Source organism: Eublepharis macularius, chromosome 8, assembly GCF_028583425.1.
Source record: "Eublepharis macularius isolate TG4126 chromosome 8, MPM_Emac_v1.0, whole genome shotgun sequence".
Classification (NCBI taxonomy): domain Eukaryota; kingdom Metazoa; phylum Chordata; class Lepidosauria; order Squamata; family Eublepharidae; genus Eublepharis; species Eublepharis macularius.
The window spans coordinates 115,337,074-115,359,127 of NC_072797.1; positions in this window are offsets into that span (position 1 = coordinate 115,337,074).

The window sequence follows — 22,054 nt, forward strand, 5'->3', positions numbered from 1 at the left end:
CAGTAAGTGGACTATTTTGCAAGAAAGATATAAGGAGATACAGCTGCACATCAGTCTCTGTGATGCATTTGACTCCTGTGATCATCTTTATTATAGATTTAAAAATCAACAGACAACTCCAATAGCAGTAAGCTTCTGTGACTTCTGTGTTTATAATCTAACTTTAAAAATAACATATAGATTTAACGTATACTTGAATCATACTGAGGGTCAAAGTTTGCATAGAGGTGCTTATCAGCCAGGTCTAAACAGTAAGCATAATTCATATGTCATCATCTGGTTTCCTAAAGATAGGTAGAAGATCTGGAGAATTCTAAAGGCTAAACCTTTTCTTTTCCCTTCCTCCTTCCTCTTCTCTCGTATTCAAATCCACTTCCTCTCTTTATAGTATTGGGAGCTAAGCTTTGTGTCCCAGCTCCAACATTATTACTAACAGTGAGGTATCAAAAACATATTACACCAGCCATTAATAGAATCATGAGCCTCATCAATTTCCTCGCTGAACTGTGAGCAATAAAAAAAAAATAAGAACACTCTTCTCCTTAGTTCAGGGAACCTATGCTGCATCCCATAATTAACTGAAATAAAAGCCAATACTTCTTTTTAGGACCTTCTCATTTTCCACACCAACTGGAAGTTTGCAGTTCAATCTAGTCAGAAACTATGTCACAAACCAGGAACTTAACCAATGTGGTTGTCTCCCAAATTTAAAGGTTCCTACCATATAGCAAGTCACTACTTCATGAGTGGCAATGCCGGCTGACAACCACATTTCAGAAGTGGGCTTCCAAAATCCAGAACAGATTCTGGAAAAGAGAATGAAAGCAGATAGTTGGATGGCAAACAATAAAAACACCAAACTTTAGGTGAAGCAGGACTGCATGGTTTCTGCCCTGCTCTGGTCAAGAGGGAACCAATGTATGTGATGTTAGGGCAATATTGTTTTCTTGTGGAGAAAAGTATCTTGATACTGTGGCATAGCTACAGGACTACCCTATAAAAATGGTAGACCACACTGCCTGGGAGGTACCACTCAGAATGTAATAATGAAGTCTCATGTGAAGCAGCATGGTATAGTGGTTAGAGTGTTAGACAATCCTCACTCAGTCATGGAGGCTTGTTGGGTGACCTTTTGGCCTAACCTATCTCACAGGGTCGTTGTGGGGATAAAAAGAAGAAATGGAGAATTATGTAAGCTACCTTTGGTCCCCAGTGGGGATAAATGTGAGGTACAACTGACCGACTGATTGACCGACGGAACGAACGAACGAACGAACGAACAAAAACAAACAAACAAACACTCCCCTTTTGGGGATGAGTAAAGCTTCCTGATCCCATTCCATCTTTTCACTGTTCCTCTGATTATCCATTCTATTACTCTACCTTTCCTTTTACAAAATTGCTCTTGACCTCAAAATCCACCTTGTATACATAGGGTACTTCATTATTCAACATAGGTGTAAACTATGGGGGGGGGGGCTGAGGGGCTTAAGCCCCCTGGATTTGGCCAAGGGGTCTGAGCCCCCCCAGGCAACCAGTGAACTGCACGGGGGCTGAGGGGCTCAAGGCCCATCAGATTTGGCTGTGGGGGGCAAGCAGTGACAAATTCACATGATGGACTCAGTTACAATAGCAGATGAAGCACAGGACTGTCCACCCTTCCTGTTGTATCATATTACAATTTCCATGATTCTTTGGGGCTTTGTTCCTGTTTTTTGCTCGTATGTATTTGTATGTTTATTAAGAATTTATAATTTAAAAAAGGAATTGCAGTTTATATAAACAAGTTACGAATAAATGTTACAAAAGAATTAAGGGACTCTGACAGAAGATATATCATTTTGAAAATCGGGCTCCTCAAAGGCAAGATTTTACACACTAGCAACAATATATGTGCCAAACAATGCAAGAGAAAATTTTTATGAAAATGTTTTCCAATCCATATTTGATTTTCAAGAAGATAATGATCTTCAGAGACATGAATGGAGTAATGGATCTAAAAAAAAGATAGGTGAAAAAAAGAAGCAAACTCCCCCAAAATGTGTTTAATTATATGGAAATGTTACAATTGGAAGATGTTTGGAGGATCAAAAATCTGAATATTGGTGACTATACTTTCTTTTCTGACAGACACCAAACAGACGTTCAAGGATTGATATGTGCTGGATATAAAAAACTTGAGTTATTTATGTTGTTTATTATATGTTACTCTTTCTTTCCTTTTTCTTTTGATGTAATTATAATTGTGTTATCATTTTTATTTTATTTTTTCTGTTTTATATAAAAAAAGAATTTATACACTACCTTAAAATACACATGGGTATGGCCCACACTAATTAGCATAGTCTTTAACCCTACCTGTAAAGAAGCCTTCGCTAAGGAAAACACTGGAAAAAAGAGTGGAAAATTACACCCGGGGAACTACGCAAGAAAGAAACTAATGCAACAATACTAATGTGAGGAGACTGTATATAAATTTATAAATTATTAAAGTGCAAAGTGTTCAAGTGCTGTAAGTCAATAAATACATTTATAGATATCCATCATTCACGATAAATAAGCATTATTCAAAGTTTCAGATTCTCTCACATGTAATAAGGTGATGTCCAATCTATAAATATCAATAAATATCACAGTCCAAAGTACACTAGCACCCAAATAAGCAATATAGCTCTCAAATAAATAATAATCTTCTCATCTCTTGTGGGTGCGTGGAAGGAGGTGCTCCAGAGGATCCAAAAAGGAAGAGCGTGTAGGTATGGCACATTTAATGCTCATAAAAAAATCTTGTTCTGGTTATTTGGGCCCTCAAAGGATAACAGTTGAGTAGCACTTTCAAAACTACAGCAATGTATTGCTATAGGATTTGACGATTCTTTCAGTAGATAGATATTTTGTGTCTTCTTCAAGCAGATGGAGGATGTGGCTACTCCTGCTGGCCAGTTGCCCTCAGTGGCATCTGCCTTCTGCTTTTGAGGAAGTGCAGGAGAGGATGCTTATGGGAGCAGAAGAAGGGGTAATAGGGGATTAGGAGAATATTTGATTTTATTGTAATTTTAAAAATTTAAATAAACAGTTGGCATTGTTAATTAAAAGTTAAAGTTGTATTTCAGCTGTCTGAAGATTTGTTGAAGTCAAACATGTTTTGCAAATTGAACCTGAAGAGCATAAATTAACTATGCACAGGAATGCAGTAATTTCCCATATGTGATTTTGTGAATAATGTGTTCTGAATGTCTGTGTTTTTAAGGTGGAGTTTTTAAGCAGAGTGCTAAGAAACCAAGGTATATAAAATCCTAGGTAGTATAATTGTGTAGGGTCAAGACTAGCACTGTGCTGAGTTGCCTCAAAATGTGCTTGTACTCACTTATAGGATAGGAGTTTGAAATGAGAAGAAGGATTGCTACTACTCTGAACTCTGTACATTGCTTAGAAATCGAGTGCACTGCAACTGTTTTGTATTCTGCCCTGGTTCAGACTTCACTCATGCATTTACAAAATGAAGGCATTTGCGATGCCATAATTTAGTAAATTTCAGTACTGTCACCCTTATGAATAAGACAGAATCAAGACTAGAGATGGGCATGAACCAAAATACAAACTAAAGTTCGTGATGAACCAAGCCGGTTTATAGTTCACAAACCAGCAGTTCATCAGACCCCATTTCTGACAAACCACCATGAACTTTAGGCTGGTTCATGTGGTTCATTTTTTGGTTCATCATGGCAGACATCCTGGCACCAATCAATCAGTTTCCTATGCAACAGGGGATGGACTTCCTGCAGACCTTCTGCTGACCCAGAAGTGACCTTCTTCTGACCCAGAAGTGATGATTTGCTGACCTGAATGTGACGTTTTCACGAACCAAACGAACCAGTTCGTGAACCAGGGCAGGTTCATGAAAGTTTGTGGTTCGTGAAATGCATTTAACCATGAACCGCACGATTCATTTTTTTTCCTGGTTTGTGCCCATCTCTAATCAAGACTCCTGTAAATGAATGTCCAGGAAAACTTAAAAAAAATGTTTCCCTACAGCTTTTTCTGTGTTGCCTTTCTTAGTGTCAAATTTGTGACCATTATTTTGTCCTATACACATGGTATGTATATTTGTAGATCTTAAAGGTGACTATCCTAAAAGTGAATTTCAAAACCAGGACACAGCAGGAGATTGCTGAGATACTACTATAACCACTGGCTAACTCCCACCTTTTCCTAGGTTTGGCCCAGCCCAGGGGCATTATTGGGGGGTCCCCATAGGTGCCTGGATCCCCCTACAGTTGTTTAGAGCCCCTCCCTAAATCCCCATAGCCCCACCTTCATAGATGGTGGCAATGGAAGCCCCTCCCTGTGATGTCACTGGGTCCCTGGCATAGCAATGCCTCTGGCCCAGCCCCCCCCCCAAATTGGAAAGTCTACACCCCTGCTATTCAATATCATGTTTCCTGTGCATTTGATCAAAGGAACACAGCAGAAGTTCATCCTTCTGTGTGCACCTATGACTGGGATTTCGATCAGCTAGCAATTCAAAATTCAGGACTTGATAAAGAAGAATCATTTCCTGTTGCTCAGGCTGCACAACTCATAGGCTTCTAAAACAGGGTGATTTTTTTTTTTAAAAAAAGGCATAATCAGGCCTGTCCTGAGAAGTTGTAACAGTAGGGCTGTCTGATTGGCAACCTCCCACTTTTGGGGTCCATGCTCCCACTGCTGCTCAATGGAGCAGTGAGAGCAAAATCAATAATTAAAATCACATTCTGGGCTCCTTCCACAAACTCTGCCTTCCTCAGGCACTGCCCCCTAATCTCCAGGAATTCCCAAGCCAGTGTTGACAACCCTACATATCTTCAAAAGCTGGGCTTTTTTTCAGATGGAACACGGTGGAATGGAGTTCTGGAACCTCTTGAAAATGGTCACATGGCTGGTGGCCCTGCCCCCTGATCTCCAGACAGAGGGGAGTTTAGATTGCCCTCCATGCTGCTCCAGCAGCACAGAGGGCAATATAAACTCACCTCTGTCTGGAGATCAGGGGGCGGGGCCACCAGCCATGTGACCATTTTTGCCAAGGGCAATTTAAACTTTTTAAAACTCCCCCCTTGTTCCAGCTGACCCAAAGTGACATCATTGGTCCTGGGAATAAGAGTGCACTTTGCGCGCTCGTATGTGGTACCAGGGGAACCACCGCCCACCAAGAGTTGACCCCTGTGCTGGCAACCCACTGAGTTCCACCACCTCTTTTCCCAGAAAAAAAGCCCTGTTCAAAAGTAATAGGATGCCGTCGTGAGCCAGCAATCTCATTGATAAACTAATCTACCCCATCTACCCCAGTTTTATGTGCGTTCACCAGAGAGGACTGGCGTCTTTCTAAACAGGAAAAAATAGAACGCTATTTGGAAGGCATACTGAATGTATAGGATAGGACATGTAACAAATGTAATAATCAATAGGTATATTTGCACATGTTCTTTTTTGGGTTCTTTAGAACAAGGCAGCTTTGGTGGCCTGTATTTGGCAGAATCTAAATCTTTTAAGCAAACCAACAAATGCTGATATAAAGTTCCAGCTGCCTTAAAGAACAAATTATTTTTGATCCCAAATAATGCATCGAGCTCAGCAAGCACAATGAATTTAAAAGTTATTTTGTGCAAGTAGAAACAGGGAATTCCCACTTGGCATTAATCTTCCTAGCTTGTGGACATGTTCATGCACATGTTTGAATCCTAAACCATTAAGCCCTTTATTATATACATCTTCGGCAATGCCAATTGCTGAGGATAAAAAGCACACAAACTTTTTTTGCATATGAATGAGCCAATTACATTTGCACTATTTTTATTATCTGTTTACTTAGATTTATAGCCTGCTCAATTCTTAAAACTCAAGGGGGATAACAACTTTTCCAAATCTCATTAATCATCAGGAACTCTGTGAAGCAAGAAAGCAACTCACTGTTCGTTGACAGAACCAGAATGGGTGGGCAGGGGAAGTGAGAGGGCTGAGACACTGAGACTTGCCTGCAGCTAGCCAGTACATAGTGGTAAAGCTGTGTCTCAGAGCCAAGCTACAAGTGATGCCTTACACAGGTTGGACACTTGTCAGCTTCCCTCAAGTTTTGATGGGAAATGCAGGCGTCCTGGTTTTACAGCTTGGCTCTCCGTTACAGCTGCAAGACCAGGATGCCTACATTTCCCATCAAAACTTGAGGGAAGCTGACAAGTGTCCAACCTGTGTCAGGCGTCACTTGTAGCTTGTCTCTCAGTGGCCGAGCATATGTATTGCATGCAGAAAGTCCCTGGTTCAGTCTCTGGCATCTCCAGTTAAACCTTCATGTAGATGTGATCTAGAGCCCTAAGAAACGAAGGCATGTCTTCTAAAGCCATTGCACCTTTCAGACAAAATGGCAGTCGTACTTACCACGAGGAATACATGTAGCATGTTCTTCCCCATACATGTAAATACAGAGTTTGGGAAAGGCCTTAGTCTTCTTGAGGCCCCATCAAGCCACTGAAAAATAATGAGCACTTAGATAGCGCCATCTGTTCAAACGTAAAGCTCAGCTAGGATTTGAAACCAGATCTCTCAGACAACATCTACTGCTGTTCTCCATTCCTTGTTGAGAATGCAAATATCTAACTTACACATCTCAGCACATTGAAATCTGATACATGGCGAATAGTAAATGCAACTTGTCCCAAGCCATGTGAAATGGCTCTCATATGGAGGTTTAGCTGCCATTTTCCAGCTCCTCTTATTGCAGAATTCCTCTCTGTGCCCAAACAGTCCTCCACTTAACCTTTTGTGCATCACTGTCCCCAAGATGTTCTGTGAACATCCTAATAAGGTGAACCATTGCCAAATCACATAACATGAGAATCGTATTTATGAGCTTTAAAGTCCACGATACTGTCATGAGGCAGGGAAGATGGGAAGGTAGCCCATTTGGACTACAATCACGATAGTCATTTAAAAGATTACTCTTTGCCAAAAGTGGAGTTTTCAAAACCATCTACTTGAATTCAGTTTTTTAAAATATAGATAGATAAAAAGAGCCTTACTCTGCAGAAGGACTTGGTTGTCAAAGAACTCCTTTTTAGAAATGTCAAATGAAAGACTAAAATATTGACTCATTTTAGGAGCAATGAGATTAATAATGTTTGCACCGTATAATAACAATCACTTAATGTACCAGGAAGAGAGCCATTATCGAAGAATTATACACCATGACTGGAAACGGATGAGCAAGCTTCGGCTGCTTTTCTGCTCCACAATGGATATCACAAAGAAAAGCATTAAAAAGTTTGGTCTTAATTGTTTCTAAAAGATTTTCATATAAAACATTTGTTTCGTGGCTGAGCTGGAACATTAGAGGCTCCATGTAAATTCTCTGTTTCACAACAGGGTGCTTCTGTAATCTTCTTGACCATGTTGCCTTTTTAAAAAAAATAGATATAAACAGGTTTTATTGAAACTTGAATACAGAAAATAAAGTTTACAACGTGCCAAATACAAAAAATTCTGAGATAAAATACAGTACAATAAATTGCAATAACTTATACCAATTTCTTAGTAAATATCTTAAAGAGAGTGAGCTATGTCTTACACAACATAAGAAACCACAGAAGAAGAGTATGAAGAAGACTTACACATATTCATACATATAAAACTGTTTTAAGCCTGGATGGAATCTGTTAATTTCAAGGTAGTCCAGGAATGGGAGCCATTTTTCTAAAAAGGTTGTAACTCTTGGGAAGTGCTCAGTTTGAAAGACTTTATCGTGTAATTTCTCTGAGATGAAAATGTTAACTTTTTAGAATAGGAGACTATAACTATCAACTCATGACCATGCAACTTGTAACTTGCAAAGCTAAAGCCAGTTTCCCAGCCATGTGTTGCCAGTGCCACCCTCAGCCCCCAGTTTGTACAGTCTAAAGCAGGCACAAAAACCAAGAGGAGCATCAACTTGGTTGTTGGTATTCAGCCAGAGATGTCAATTAGGCTGTGTTCAGCTTCATGGAATTCAAGAGGTGTGAAGACCTTTAGTTACTGGTCAGCCACTCATGCTGTCAGCTCAAGAGGTTTTCATACAGTCCATCCAAAAAGCTTATATGTTACCTTCCTCATAGATGAAGCAGACCCAGGGCTTTTTTTCAGCTGGAATGCAGTGGAACGGAGTTCTGGAACCTCTTCAAGATGGTCACATGGCTGGTGGCCCCTGGTGGTCACATGGCTGGTGGCTGGTGGAGATCAGGGGGCGGGGCTACCAGCCATGTGACCATTTTCTCCAAGGGCAACCCACTGAGTTCCACCACCTCTTTTCCCAGAAAAAAAGCCCTGAGCAGACCTGAATGAATCCCTAATCGCAGTACAACCATAGAACTTTACAGATGTTATACCTGGAGCCTACCAGGACTCCACCAACCACACATACCAGTTATCTGCAATCCTCCCAATAAGCATGGCTGCTGTTTCGTCTCAAACAGACACTGCATATATTTTCTGCTTCAGTACAGTAGCATGTACTAAAGAAGAAAATACACATGATGCCTATTTCAAATGAAATGGCTTCTGTGCATATCAGGAGTATTGCAGGTGCTGCACACGCTCCTGATAGATGGAGTTGGAAACCTCCAAATGTGATGCCTGAAATGGGCTATAGTCTGCATGGTATCGTTTCTTGAAAATTAACTCGAATTAGGTAGAAGAATGAATGAATTCTGTATGAATGATGCCAACATGGACAGGGACACGGAGATCAGTTAAAATATAGGACATTACTTTAGATATTTATTTCCCCCATCTTTCAGCCAAAATGGGTCCCAAAGCAAATCATAGAAATCTAATACAAATGAGAAAGGTTCAAGGCAATACACTCCTTGGACTAATTATGGCTAATTATGTCCTGTTTTGAGTCAGGTGGGGAACAAAGATGGGAGCCACCGGCTTGGCCCAGTTGGAGTGGCTGAATCTATGGACCACCGAGATCCTTGGTCTTAACCGGCAAGCGAATTCTTATCATCAGTTGTGTAAAAACTCTGGATGAGGTGACAAAATTGAAGTTACATTTTAACAGAACTCTTGCTAGCTAGCTAGCTCTTCTGGGTTAGATATTGTAGCAGGGCTTTTTGGACAGCAGAATGAGTTACAAAATATTTCTTCTAATGGTCAAACAGAATAAAATCATTAACTTGGTTAATATCCAAAACTACCCCGGTTCTAGCCTATTCTTACCTACGAAGCACACAAATAGAAAATACTTATCACTCCAATACTTCACAAGGATTCTCAAGTTTGGCAATGGTGCCCCACACTTGTGACGGCCAAGAGTCAGTCCCACAATGGTGAAGTAACCACCTACACTGCTTCTCCAGGTACTTTCATTGTGTGAGCAATGCAGCATGAATAGTACAGTGCTCTACACAGTCTGCTTACGAATTTCACTCCCTTTGAATTTCTTCTAGGGTTTTCTGGCACACAGAAGCATGGGTGTCATTATTTTGGAATAGATTTCTGGGCTTTGTCAAGGTTTGTCAAAAAATGTGCCCACACAATTGGCTATAGCTGCAACCATCTACTCCTTTCTTCTCTTTTTCTTCCCTGTGAATCATGCACATGAGCAAATCCATGCACTAAAACAGTGTGCAGTTCTTTTTAAAGCATGTGTTTGAACCCAGAAAGAAGACATGAAAAGCCTCGTATTTGACAAAGCTAGGGAAATGCTTTAATAATGGCGGATCTACAAGGAAAGAGCCTTTGCATGTACACTCTTCTAACTGTTAGAGTATAGCAATGTCTTGTGTACAAAGAAAAAGAGAAGAAGATTCTGTAGGGGGCAGTAGGGAGTGTTTTCTTTCTAATAAGGGGGTTTCTCCTTGTCTGGCTGCAGAAGCTAGTCTCAGAGTACTCTTCTTTTTCTGAGAACTTTTTAAAACTTTCTCAGCTATTAAGGCAGCTAGATTTATTTCTTCTCTTTCCTATCCAGTTTGCTGGTTCTGTTAATAAAGCTGTTACTCTTCATCAGTTCATTGTCTTGATTGCTGCAGAGGCACTCTGCCAGCACTAGCTCCTCAGTGGGGAGTTCTCTTAGGCTTCATTGAGAGGAAACCTGGAGCCTAGTTTTCTTCTGTAGCCTCCACAGTTTATGCTTTGCCATCCCTAACCCAAGCTTTAGTGTTGCATCCGTTCCTGAACCTCACTTTTCATTGTTCATGCACCTAAGGTGTCATGATGTCTACACTGGCATTTCTTCTGGCTTTTGGGATTCAATAATGCTGTGAGGCCTCACAGAAGCTCCCTTTCTATTTCCTCTGTGCGGCTGTTGGCCAGTGGTAATGCCTTTTCTTCATTCAGCGCTTTTTTCCAGCTGGAACGTGGTGGAACGGAGTTCTGGCACCTCTTGAAAATGGCTGCATGGCTGGTGGCCCCGCCCCCTGATCTCCAGACAGAGGGGAGTTTAGATTGCCCTCCGCGCCACTCCAGCTGCATGGAGGGCAATCTAAACTCCCCTCTGTCTGGAGATCAGGGGGCAGGGCCACAAGCCATGTGACCATTTTCTCTGAGGGCAACCCACTGAGTTCCACCTAGAGATGGGCACGAACTGCATTACGAACCTCAAAAACCCACAAAAATGGCCATCGCGCGATTGTGACCCGGCGGAACATGATCAGCCACGGCCAATGAACCAGCAGTCGGGAGAGCCCTGGTTCGGGATGTTCGGGCACAATTTGGGAAGCCAGGCACTCAGGTGCCAGCAATCTATTCCCCTGGCAATGGAGCCAGGGGAATGCCTGAGCTCTGTCTGCCCTCCTTCAGTCGCCCTGGAAACCCAAATGGAAGCCCAGCTTTCTTTGATCAGCAGGGCTTCCTTCCAACCATGGAGCTGCAAAGCAGTTACAAGTTGGGAGAAGGCACCCAGGGGAGGGAGGGGGAAGGTGGTGTTCTGTAGCCATGGGCGCTCCAATCTCATCCCTGCAAACCCTGATAGGCAGCTCTGATGGCCAAACACAGACCTCCTGTGTTGCTGAATGGGACCCATGCTTATAAATAGCCATGGTCTCCTAGGCTGGGTTTCACTTTCTGCGAGCAGTGGAGTGGGACAGAGCTCTTGCTTGCCACTTTGGCCTCCATGAACCACAATTTGGTTCAGTTCGGCAATGGGAGATGTTTGTTGCGTTTCGGGAATTCAGGATTGTGGTCTGTACTGAACCACGATCTGCTGGTTCATTAATTTTTTTTGGTTCATGCCCATGTCTAGTTCCACCACCTCTTTTTCCAGAAAAAAGCCCTGCTAATACCTCACATTATACCATGCACTTTCCTACTGAAAGGCATACTGTTTCGGTCTCTTGAGACATCTAGTTAGATTCCAGCTAAGTGATCAGACTCCACTACCAACAGCACAGAGTAGGTGAAAAAACACTGTTTTGCTGTGTCTAATCAGAGATTGAAGCCAAAAAGAAATAAGTTCAGTTTTAGCTTTAGTGCTTGCTAATCCATTAATCCTGCATGGTCTTGGTATCAGGTATGTGTGTGTGCAGGGGTAAGTTATCCCTATTGCGAGTGCTTAAAGGCAAACTGTGGCACCAACTCTGAATGTAGCAAGTTTATATCTTAATCTTCTTAAGACATTAGAGCAAAACCTCTAGCTGTAACAGGCAAATCAACTTATGCAGATTTAGGCTCTGTTCTAGGGTTGCCAGCCCTGTGCTTGCAAATATGAGGAGATTTGGGGGTTGTTGCCTGGGGAGGGTAGAGTTTCAGGGGATATGCTGTCACATCTTCCATAGCTCTCTAGAAATTTCCCTCGTTTTTGCCATACCAACTGGGGAAAACTCTAGAGCATCATGGGGGATGTGGCATCACTTCTGGGTGGATGTTTGGAGGATGTGACATCGCTTCTAGGTGACTTTGTAAGAAACCCTCCAATCTCTATGGCCTTTTTCATAGAAATTGGAGAAATTCCTAGAGTGTCACCTTCAATGCTATCCTTACCATTTTTTTTACTTCTCAAGTCATTGCAGAAGGTAAGGGATTGCTTGCTGTCAATGGGCAAATGGCAAGCTAACTCAGTTCAGGTATAATAGGAAACTATCATTTATTTGAACTAGCTTGCTTCAACAAATGCCTTTCTTCTTTCCTCTGCAGAAACCTCTGCTAGCTTTCACTTCATCAAGGATGGCACTGTGGAATAAACCAAGATTAAGTCAGGATGTCTGCATATCATAGTTAAGTCAAACTGGAACCACAGTTAAGACAAACTGTGGTTCGTAAACCTATTTCAAACCTGGAAGCAGCTTGCAGATCTTTCAAATACTGGTTTACCTAAACAAATACTGGTTTCATCACCTTTGCCCTTTTCCCAACCTGCTCCATAGAGACCCAGCTGGCATTTTAGCCTGCATTGAAAGAACAGCATCAGGGAATAATCCAGGGTTAAACCAGAATTTCTGGATTCATACATGACAGTACAATTAAGATTAACTGTTGTCAATAATTCAACTTCAAGCCTTGATTTTAGATCCTGTCTTGAAATACCTTAATTAATTGTACTTAGTGGAGCAGTTCACTTTTGGATGATCACACCAACCATACTAGGTTAATTAAACCACAGTTTAGTGTGATGTCTGAACTGAACCTTAGAAATATTGAGATGGAAGTCATTCCAAATGCAACTGTACATGTCTGTTGGCATTGTAATTCTCTATTAAGGAAACTTCTTTATGCACTTGGGGACATTCTCCTCCTCCTCCTCCTCCTCATCCAAGGCCTATTTTTTATTGATACACACACCTTTACATACTTAATATGCAAAATTTATGTTGTTTCAATAATCAAGATTACATGAATTATTTGGAGAGGAAAAAGAACATGAATATGAATGAATGGAGGCAAAGCTACACAAATGCCAGTTCTTCAAGCATATTGCAAATTTGACCAATCTGAATTAATTCAAGTGTCCTGTAAAACAGTTAATTTCTCCAGATTTATTAATTGGGAGAGCTGCTTTTAGTTTGGACATTTATTTGAGCAGTTATTGCCCCCCCCCCCGACTAGCTTTTATGCTGTAGGCTTTTAATTTATGAATGACCTTATTATTTCTTTTTTATCGCTGAAATTATCATTGACCAAAATTGTCTACATTTGATACAATGGATTTATTGCAAACTACCTCCTGAACATAACATTTCCTTTGCCTCTGCTTGTTGCTTCTTAATCGGAAGCAAAATCTTTTGCTATTGAAAGGCAACCGATGAAGTTCCTTCACAGGCCATGCATGGTGGGATCTGAATTTGACAGGTATTGTTAGAACATCGCTCTTGAATGCCAAAGTTGAACTCGTCACGCCAACAGGCTAAAGTGACGCTTGAAGTTCAGCGCATTGCTTTTGTTTGGCTGAAGGTTGGCAGTAGGGGAGAAAGAAAAAATGTGTGACAAAAATGATATTCTATCTTGAGGAATGACAGGGGCGAAACACCTTCTCAGCGCCCTTTGAGTTTTCATTGTAAAGCAAAAGCCATAATACTCTTTTATCGTTCATGACTCCCAGTTCAGCACTGATGAAACTTTGCAGACCTGATCTGCCTGCACCCAGTTCTATAACCTCTTTAAGCAAATCGTGTCCCAGGTTGATATCACAAGGTCTCACAACACCTATTATCTTACCCAGGGCTTTTTTCCTGGGAAAAGAGGGGGTGGAACTCAGTGGTGGAACTCAGGACCGCAGAATGACATCATTTGGGGTCAGCTGGAACAAGGGGGGAGTTTTTTAAAAGTTTAAATCGCCCTCAGCTAAAATGGTCACATGGCTGGTGGCCCCGCCCCCTGATCTCCAGACAGCGGGGAGTTTAGATTGCCCTCCGCTCCACTCTGCTCCCTCTGTCTGGAGATCAGGGGGCGGGGCCACTGGCCATGTGACCATTTTCAAGAGGTGCCGGAACTCCGTTCCACCATGTTCCTGCTGAAAAAAAGCCCTGATCTTACCGCTGCTGAAGAATAATAATAGCAGTCACCACAAGGGGAACGGTCTTCCTGAAGGAAAAATGGAGAACCCGAAAACAAGGGCACGCAGACCATTGTGCTGCAAAATAAAGTCTTTTTATATATGTATAAACTTGAAGTTTCTTTTTCTTTTCACAGACACAATAACTTAAAGCCGCAGTTGTAAAACACACTGGACCCAATCACATTGTCAAGGAGCACCCAGACAGTTGGGAATGCTCCCGATGGGAGAATGGCAACAGGTTTGCCAGGCTAGGTTGATACCCCATTTCGTTGTGATAACGCTTCCTCAAGCCTTCACAAATTGGCCTGAAAACATATAAACATACAATAAGTTAAACAATTCCTTTACACCATTTTACCTAAATTGAAAACAATTGGAAATTAACACCATTGGCTGCTATCGTCATTTCAATATTTACCGTTAAGTAGAAGTATCCAACCTCTGAACAGGAACGAACTAAGTCACTTCTTACATTCAAAAAATACACTTCAATCCTATACAGCAATTCCTTCTGTTTGCAGTTTCTACAGATAGGCGTCATTTAAAAATAAAGCCAATCACCTAGTGTGAGTGTGCTTAAAGTGACATGTGCATATAATCAGGAAACATACAAATGCAATTCATATTGAAAAACAGAAACCACTCATGGACCTCTCCTTTACAATCAAATAATTCCTTTTGGAAGATGAGTCACGGCACTATCTGAACGTACTCAGCAACTGATAGCTAGGGGATACATAAATCATCCCCAAAACGGTGCGAAATCTACCTCCTGATTAAGCCCACCTGGAGTCAAAGTTTTAAGCTTAACTATACACCCCGTTTCTAATCGTAATAAGGCTCTTCGAGCGTTCAATCCTCCCCTGTTGCTCAACACCTTGAGAACTGTATACTGTAATTCCCATTCATTTCTATGGTGAGAAATGAAATGACAAGTTAGAGGTGCTTCTAGGGCTTTATTTCTAATTTTGGACATGTGTTCACTGGTCGAACTGTGCTCCCTATATACAGTAAACCACATGTACATCTGATGACATAAATCACAGCTGGTGTGCTACACGTAGAAAAGTCCTTGGTGTACAAAGTTCTCTTAGTTACTGGATTCTCCCTTGTCCTCCTCCCTGCTTTCTTTCCTCTATGTGTATTTTGTTTATGTGGTCTATTTTATCAAACTATGATGGGGGAAATCTGGGTTCACACCCTCAATCTGCCTTGAAGCTTACTAGATATCTATATCCCCTTGTTCAGCCCTTACATACCTCACAGAAAGAGAGGAGAATCTTATATGTACATCCCTTAATAGTATACTATTAAATGGTGATTGGCTGCCCTGAGCCCTTGAGATATTACAAAACATAAATGCAAACAAATTAAAGCTGATGATGTGCAAATTTTATACACAATTAATATCCTACAGATTTCTTCAGCTTTAACACAATGGAAAAGGATTGTTTCCAATGTTGCATATTTGAAGTATCTTCACTATCTCATGGAGATACCAGACCAAACCATAGTTGTTGCATACTGTGTGTAGCAGCTAGTTAACAGAAATATATTTTATGGAAATATTGAAGCCTTCAAAGAACTGTTTCTTAGCTTTTAAATGAATAGGCATTTTGAATGAAGTAGAAGTATATCCATATTTGTTTGTTATTTGGTTGGTTATTTATTTCATTTATACCCTGCCTTTCTCCCCATGAGGACCCAAAGTAGCTTACATTGTTCTCGTCTCCTCTACTTTTTCCTCAGAACAACCCTGTGAACTAGGCTAGGAGAGGAGTGTGTGATTGGCCTAAGGTCACCCGGCAAGCTTCCATGGTAGAGCAAGGATTCAAAACTTGGTCTCCCAGATCCTAGTCCAACATTTAACCAGTACACCACACTGGGTCTCTCCATACTGTTTTGTTTACTAATCCTGAAATTATTTATTTGATCTTGAATGTGGCTTTTTTCAGCTGGAACGTAGTGGAATGGAGTTCCAGCACCTCTTGAAAATGGTCACATGGCTGGTGGCCCCACCCACTGATCTCCAGACAGAGGGGAGTTTAGATTGCTCTCCATGCAGTGGCGTGGAGGGCAAACTAAACTCCCCTCTGTCTGGAGATCAGGGGGCGGCCATGTGACCATTTTCATCAAGGGCAATTTAAAGTTTAAAAAACTCCCCCCTTGTTACAGCTGACCCAAAGTGAAGTCATTGTGTGGTCCAGTGCCATCACTGAGTTCCACCACCTCTTTTCCCAGAAAAAAGCCCTGATCTTAAACATGACTCCTCCTGGTAAGATTTTAAATATGCACCAAAGGGGAAAGAATGGATTTCTCCAGGTTTGCAGTCAAATCCTCAGATGAAAAAGATGATGGAAGTGTTTAGAAAAAAACGCAAAACAATTAAAGAAAAAAAGATGTAGTATCATGAGCTCTTGGTCACCATTTTGGAGTTGTCTAGCAATACCTGCAAATGCTGGAGAAATGTGCAGCATTAGCAGAAGGTTTTGGGATGGGGGAAGAAATTCTGTGACTAACTGCACATATGAAAGACTGCTTCTGCATAAACTGTGGAGATGAATTGGGCAGAAATGTATTATGCAGCAGTTAGCACCTAAAACAGTACTGTTGGCTTATTTATGAAGTCCAAAGGAATATTTTTACTGTATTCAAACAATAATTGCAAATACGTCCTGTATTAGAGACTGAACTAAAAGTCACATCACCCTAAGTTACCCAAGGATACCATTTTTCAAGCTGGCAAGTAGAAAAGCTTTTTTAGAAAAGGAAAACGGAATAGTGTGTTAAAAACAAAGGTTATATTAATTTTGTTTAAGAAATGAATGTAATTTTTAATACTGCCATTAAAAACCAGAAATATACCTTAACTCATGACAAAGCTCATTAAAGCAAATCTGTATAAAACAATCAACAATTTTATAGTTCATTGTGAAAAGAAAATATTTAATATCCTTTCTGTTATCCAGTTTTGCCACCCCAGTCGGAATGAAGAGGCAGACACAGGAGCTGGAACTAAAGGGCCACTTTATTAATATAACATCAACCATTAAATACGGCAAGGGCAAACTAGTGGTACAGGTCAAGCCACGGGGTCACCCCTGGACCACCGCCTTGACCTGTCTGGGCGAGCCCCACAGCCCCGGGTAGGAGCCATCCATGTAATGGCTTTTCCCCGGCCAGCCAGGCAAAATGGTTCCCCCCTTCAAGCTCCTAAAGCCTCAGCCATACAGCATGAGGGAAGGACTTACACATGGGGTTCACTGCAGGCAGTCTCCAGGTGGTGTTAGCCGTCAGAAGCATACCATCCGCTCCTGGTAGACCCCATTTCCCCACCAATGGGGAATTGCCAAGGGGTGCTCACCGGCCCGCTTCCTATCCCCAAACTCTCTCCTGCCAGTGACTTACAACGATGCACCACCATTGCCAATTACCTCAAACCTCTGCCTGCAGTGCAATGTAGACAAAAAACCACCTCTCCCACCTTGCCAATATGGGGAGAGGAGAAAAAATTCCTACCTGGCTCTGGGAACAGCAGCCGGCTAATCCTGCACTACTACAGGGTGAGGGGGGTGGGCCGAGCACGCAGAGCAACTGCCAGCAGGGAGGGCGGAGCTGTCTTCTGAAGGCTTTGTCTCCACCCCCCCAGCTATATCCCCATATGCCTGGGAGATGCCTCTGCCTGCTTCTCCTTCCAAAATGGCAAAGTACGGTCCCCAGCTCAAGCCACTGTGCGGCAGCTGGGAGTACCGCTTTCCCCATTTTTTCCCAATAGGTTCTAGCAAAAGGAAGACCAAGGAGCATAGCTCCCCTCCCCAGTCAGAATAAAGAGGCAGACATAAGGCTTAGATACTAATGGGCCACTTTTGTTTGACAACAACATAAACTCTACCATGGCAAGGGCCTAATTAGCGGTACAGGTCAAGCTCTGGGGTCACCCCTGGATCTCTGCCTTGACCTGTCTGGGTGAGCCCTGCTGCCCCAAATGCAAGCCATCCATGCACATGGCTGGGACCTGGCCGGACAAGTGAAATGGTCCCCCTCCTTAAAGCTCCACCTGCCCCAAACTAGGTAGCCTGAGGGGAGGACCAGCTTGTCCAAGGGTTCCCCACCAGGCAGTCTACTCTCACAACTGGCAGCCATGAAGCAGTACCAGCTGCTCCTGACAGACTCCAATTCCCCACCAATGGGGATGTGCCAAAGATGCTCATCGGCCCGCTGACTTTTCCTAAATTCTGTCCTGCCACTAACAACCTATTCACAGCTCCACCTTAAGCCAATTACCACAACCCATGCTCACAGTACAAGATAGGTGAAAAAATACCTCTCCCCAACAGCCAATAGGGGAAAGGGGGAAAAACTTCCTACCTGGCCCTGACAACCAGCGACCAGCTAAACCTGCATTGCTACAGGGCGGGCAGATGGGCCGAGCACAAGGCAACCACTGAAGGGGTGGAGGGTGGAGCTGCCTTTTAAGCCGTACAGCTCTGGCCCACCTCCTGAGTGCCCAGATGGCTGGAGGTGTGCCCTGCTGTTTTCCTCTTCCAGGGTGGCAAAGGTGGCCCCTGGTCCTAGCAGCCAGGTCTACGGGCTGGGAGGTTCTGGATTCTGCAGTCTTCCAGCCAAATATATACCACTATAATAATTAAATGTTGGGACTTGTTTGCCTTGCTGCACAATATTGAAGAATAGCTAAGGTGTGTGTTTCTTTAATCTCTAATAGAATCATATAGCTCTTGCTGTGGAGAAATCAAGGCTCTAATGACAGAACATGATAACATTTGAAATAAAAAATAAATAGCATTACCTTAGCATTTAAAATTAACAGATGTGAGGAGAATGGGCACAACACTCAATAACCAATGGTTGTTGACCACATATGAAGCTGCCTTACACTGAATTAAGACATGTCACTCTCACGCTCAGTATTGTCAGTGTTAGGGGTCCCATTCCCCCAGTGGGGGTAGGAAATGACCCACCCCTGCTGCCGTTGCCTACTGCCAACAGAACAGCAGCAAGAGAAAAGTATTTTTAAAACCTATGTTTCTTCTGGTGAAAAATGGAAGTGACCTAGTGTAGCTCTATACCATAAAACCATAGAGTTTCCAGCGATTCCTAGAGCTACCTATGTGACTTTTTTTTTTACTAGTGTCACAGACCTCCCATATCCCCACTCCCAAAGATTACCAGACCCAGCAACCCTAGTCAGTTCTGACTGGCAGAGCTTCTTCAGGGCCTTGAGCACGGAAAGATTTTTCCTAACAACTATTACTTGAGATGCCAATGATTTACCTGGAATCTTCTACATGCAGAGCTTGTTCTCTATTACCAAGACACCACCCCTCCCATTTCAGTCTGGAAATTCCACTCCCGCCTGCATAATTTTCTCTGGAACTAGCATTGTGCTCCTTGCTTGAACCTTTATAATTTACAATTCAATTTCATTTTCAAGCGGTTTTGCCAGAGAGTACTTGGGTTGGATCATTTTCATGTTTGTTTACAGATCATTAGCTGATCGGACCCATAAAATACCACACGTTGAAGACTTGCTGACAGAATGCAACTAATTTTTTATGAACAAAGCCTATTTTCTCCTTATTGTTTTAATCAGGACAATGGGCTATTTTTTTGCTCAAAAAGAAAAGAAATCCCAGCAAAACCACATGGCTCCTGTTTTAGATTAACCTTTTCATTATTGTCAGGATTGGATTATGTTCTTTCTCTGTGTGGGCATGTGGCCTTAATGCTTTCCTTGCAGCATTTGTGTGGCTGTCAAATTGAGTTTCATGTCCCCATTTGTATTTTATGGCTTCATCTTTGAAAGGATAAGCACCACTCTTTAGAGAGAAGGAGGCTGGAGAAAGCCCTGACTCCTGGAGATGGCAAACAACTGCTTCTTAAATGGCTAATTTTTCCAATGCAAGCTCAGATACCAGATGGCAAAAGGAAAAGACAGAAAAATGGGAGTGGTTTCATTGTTCAGTGATAAGGGTTTTTCCATCTGTTGGCTCAATTCTAACTTAGTTTTCATTCACTTAGAGGCAATACAATTAAAACTCAAATGGAAAATGAAATCTTCCCCCTACAAAAGGTACATCCCTCCCCCCAGTAGCCAATTCAGCAGGTTATAACACAACTTCTTAAACCTCAGAGGATATAAGGAGCTGAATATGGAGTCATGTCATTGGTTCATCTAGCTCTCCAACAGCTGGATTTTATTTATTTTAGGCTTTATGTCCAGCTTCTCTCCATGGTACAAAAAGCCATTGATAGGAAAATCAGAGGGAGGAAGCAGCACACACTTCATCTGGAAGGTTGTACCAAAAGTAGGGGCCATTATGGCAAAAGACCATGCACTGGTAGAAACCAGGTCTACTTTGCAAATTCCTGTTCAAAACTGGCATTTTTAACTGATCTAAACTTGCCAAGGAGGAGCACTTATGGACAGACAGAATAGTTCAATTGTCCACATGTCTGTTTATAACTGGGGTGACTTCAAATTCCCACTCAGCCATGAAACTCACTGTATAACTAGTGAGAAAGTCATTCTTTCTCAACCTAAGCCACACCTCACAGGGTTATTCGGAGGATCCATTGAAGAAGTGGAGAGTATAGGTATGGAACCCTGAACTCCTTTGGAAGAAAGGAAGGATAAAAATAGATAGACAACAGAATTAGAAATATGGCCCCTAGACCATACCTGTAGGAATGTGGGTCTGAGACCATGGAACAAGGGTCTTTCCCAAACCTGTAAGACACCGTCCTTTAAGACAGAGATCAATGCATCATTTAAAGAGCAGTCACACGTGAGGTCAATAGGTGTAGCGCTACAACCTGAATGACAAATATACACAGTTGAAAGGCAAAGGCTAGATCACTTGCTAGACTTGTTCCTTTGGACATGTTTAAAGAAATATAAGAGTCACATGTATATTTATTGTGTGAACAACAACAACAACATTCAATTTATATACTGCCCTGCAAGACAAGTTATCACCCACTCAGAGCGGTTTACAAAGTATGTTATTATCCCCACAACAACAAACACCCTGTGAGGTAGGTGGGGCTGAGAGAGCTCTGAGAAGCTATGACTGACCCAAGGTCACCCAGCTGGCTTCAAGTGGAGGAGTGAGGAATCAAAGTCGATTCTCCAGATTAGAGTCCTGCCACTCTTAACCACTACACCAAAAAGGCTTTACAAATAAAAACAATTATATACATTTTAAATAAAATGGCACGTCTGCCCCAATGATTGAAGTCAGATGAGGTGACATCAGAATTTTTACCCAGATACTTCTGATACAGGATTGAGGCCACTGGATATGCAGGCACAAGTGAGACAAGATTTAACTTGCATTATATTACACAAGTACTCTAGTTGTATACATTTTATAAGGATTCTGACAAACTCTACATAAACATAGGTCTTCCTTCTAATCCTCTTTTTTGACACATCACAGAACTTGTTTTCCGACATTCCTGCATACCTTTGGTAGTCAAGCTAGGAACACAATAGTAGCTTCATTCCTCATTGAATCCCAGTGGAGAACATTCTACAAATAGGGGTGATACTGGTCAGTATGGAGTGCCACTGGGCTTGCCAACCCCCCTAATGGGGACAGGGGATGCCTCATACCAGTATTGTTTCCTGCTACCATCCAGAGCAGCATTGGAAGGAAAATATGGTCGTTGAACTGACAGCATGGTGTTCAGAAGGCACTTCAGTCCTCTCTAGGAATTGTTGGAAACTCTAAGGCAGCCAATGGCCACTTCTCCATATGCGCCCACCTGGTCTCCTGGCAAGAAAGTGACCAGAGTGGTATCTCCTGTTTGGACCCCCTGAGAGAGACAGTACAAATAAGTGTTAACTTCTGTCTACAAATGATAGCTTTTACCATACAGCGCCTTACACTAAGAAGATATGATTCTCAAAGAAAACCAAATAATTGTCCTTAAGTGGTTATTTTTTGAGTTGTTATTTACAATAATTATTTTTAAATTATTAAATTATAGTTTAAAATTATTATTTTAAAATTATTATTTAATAATAAATCCTGT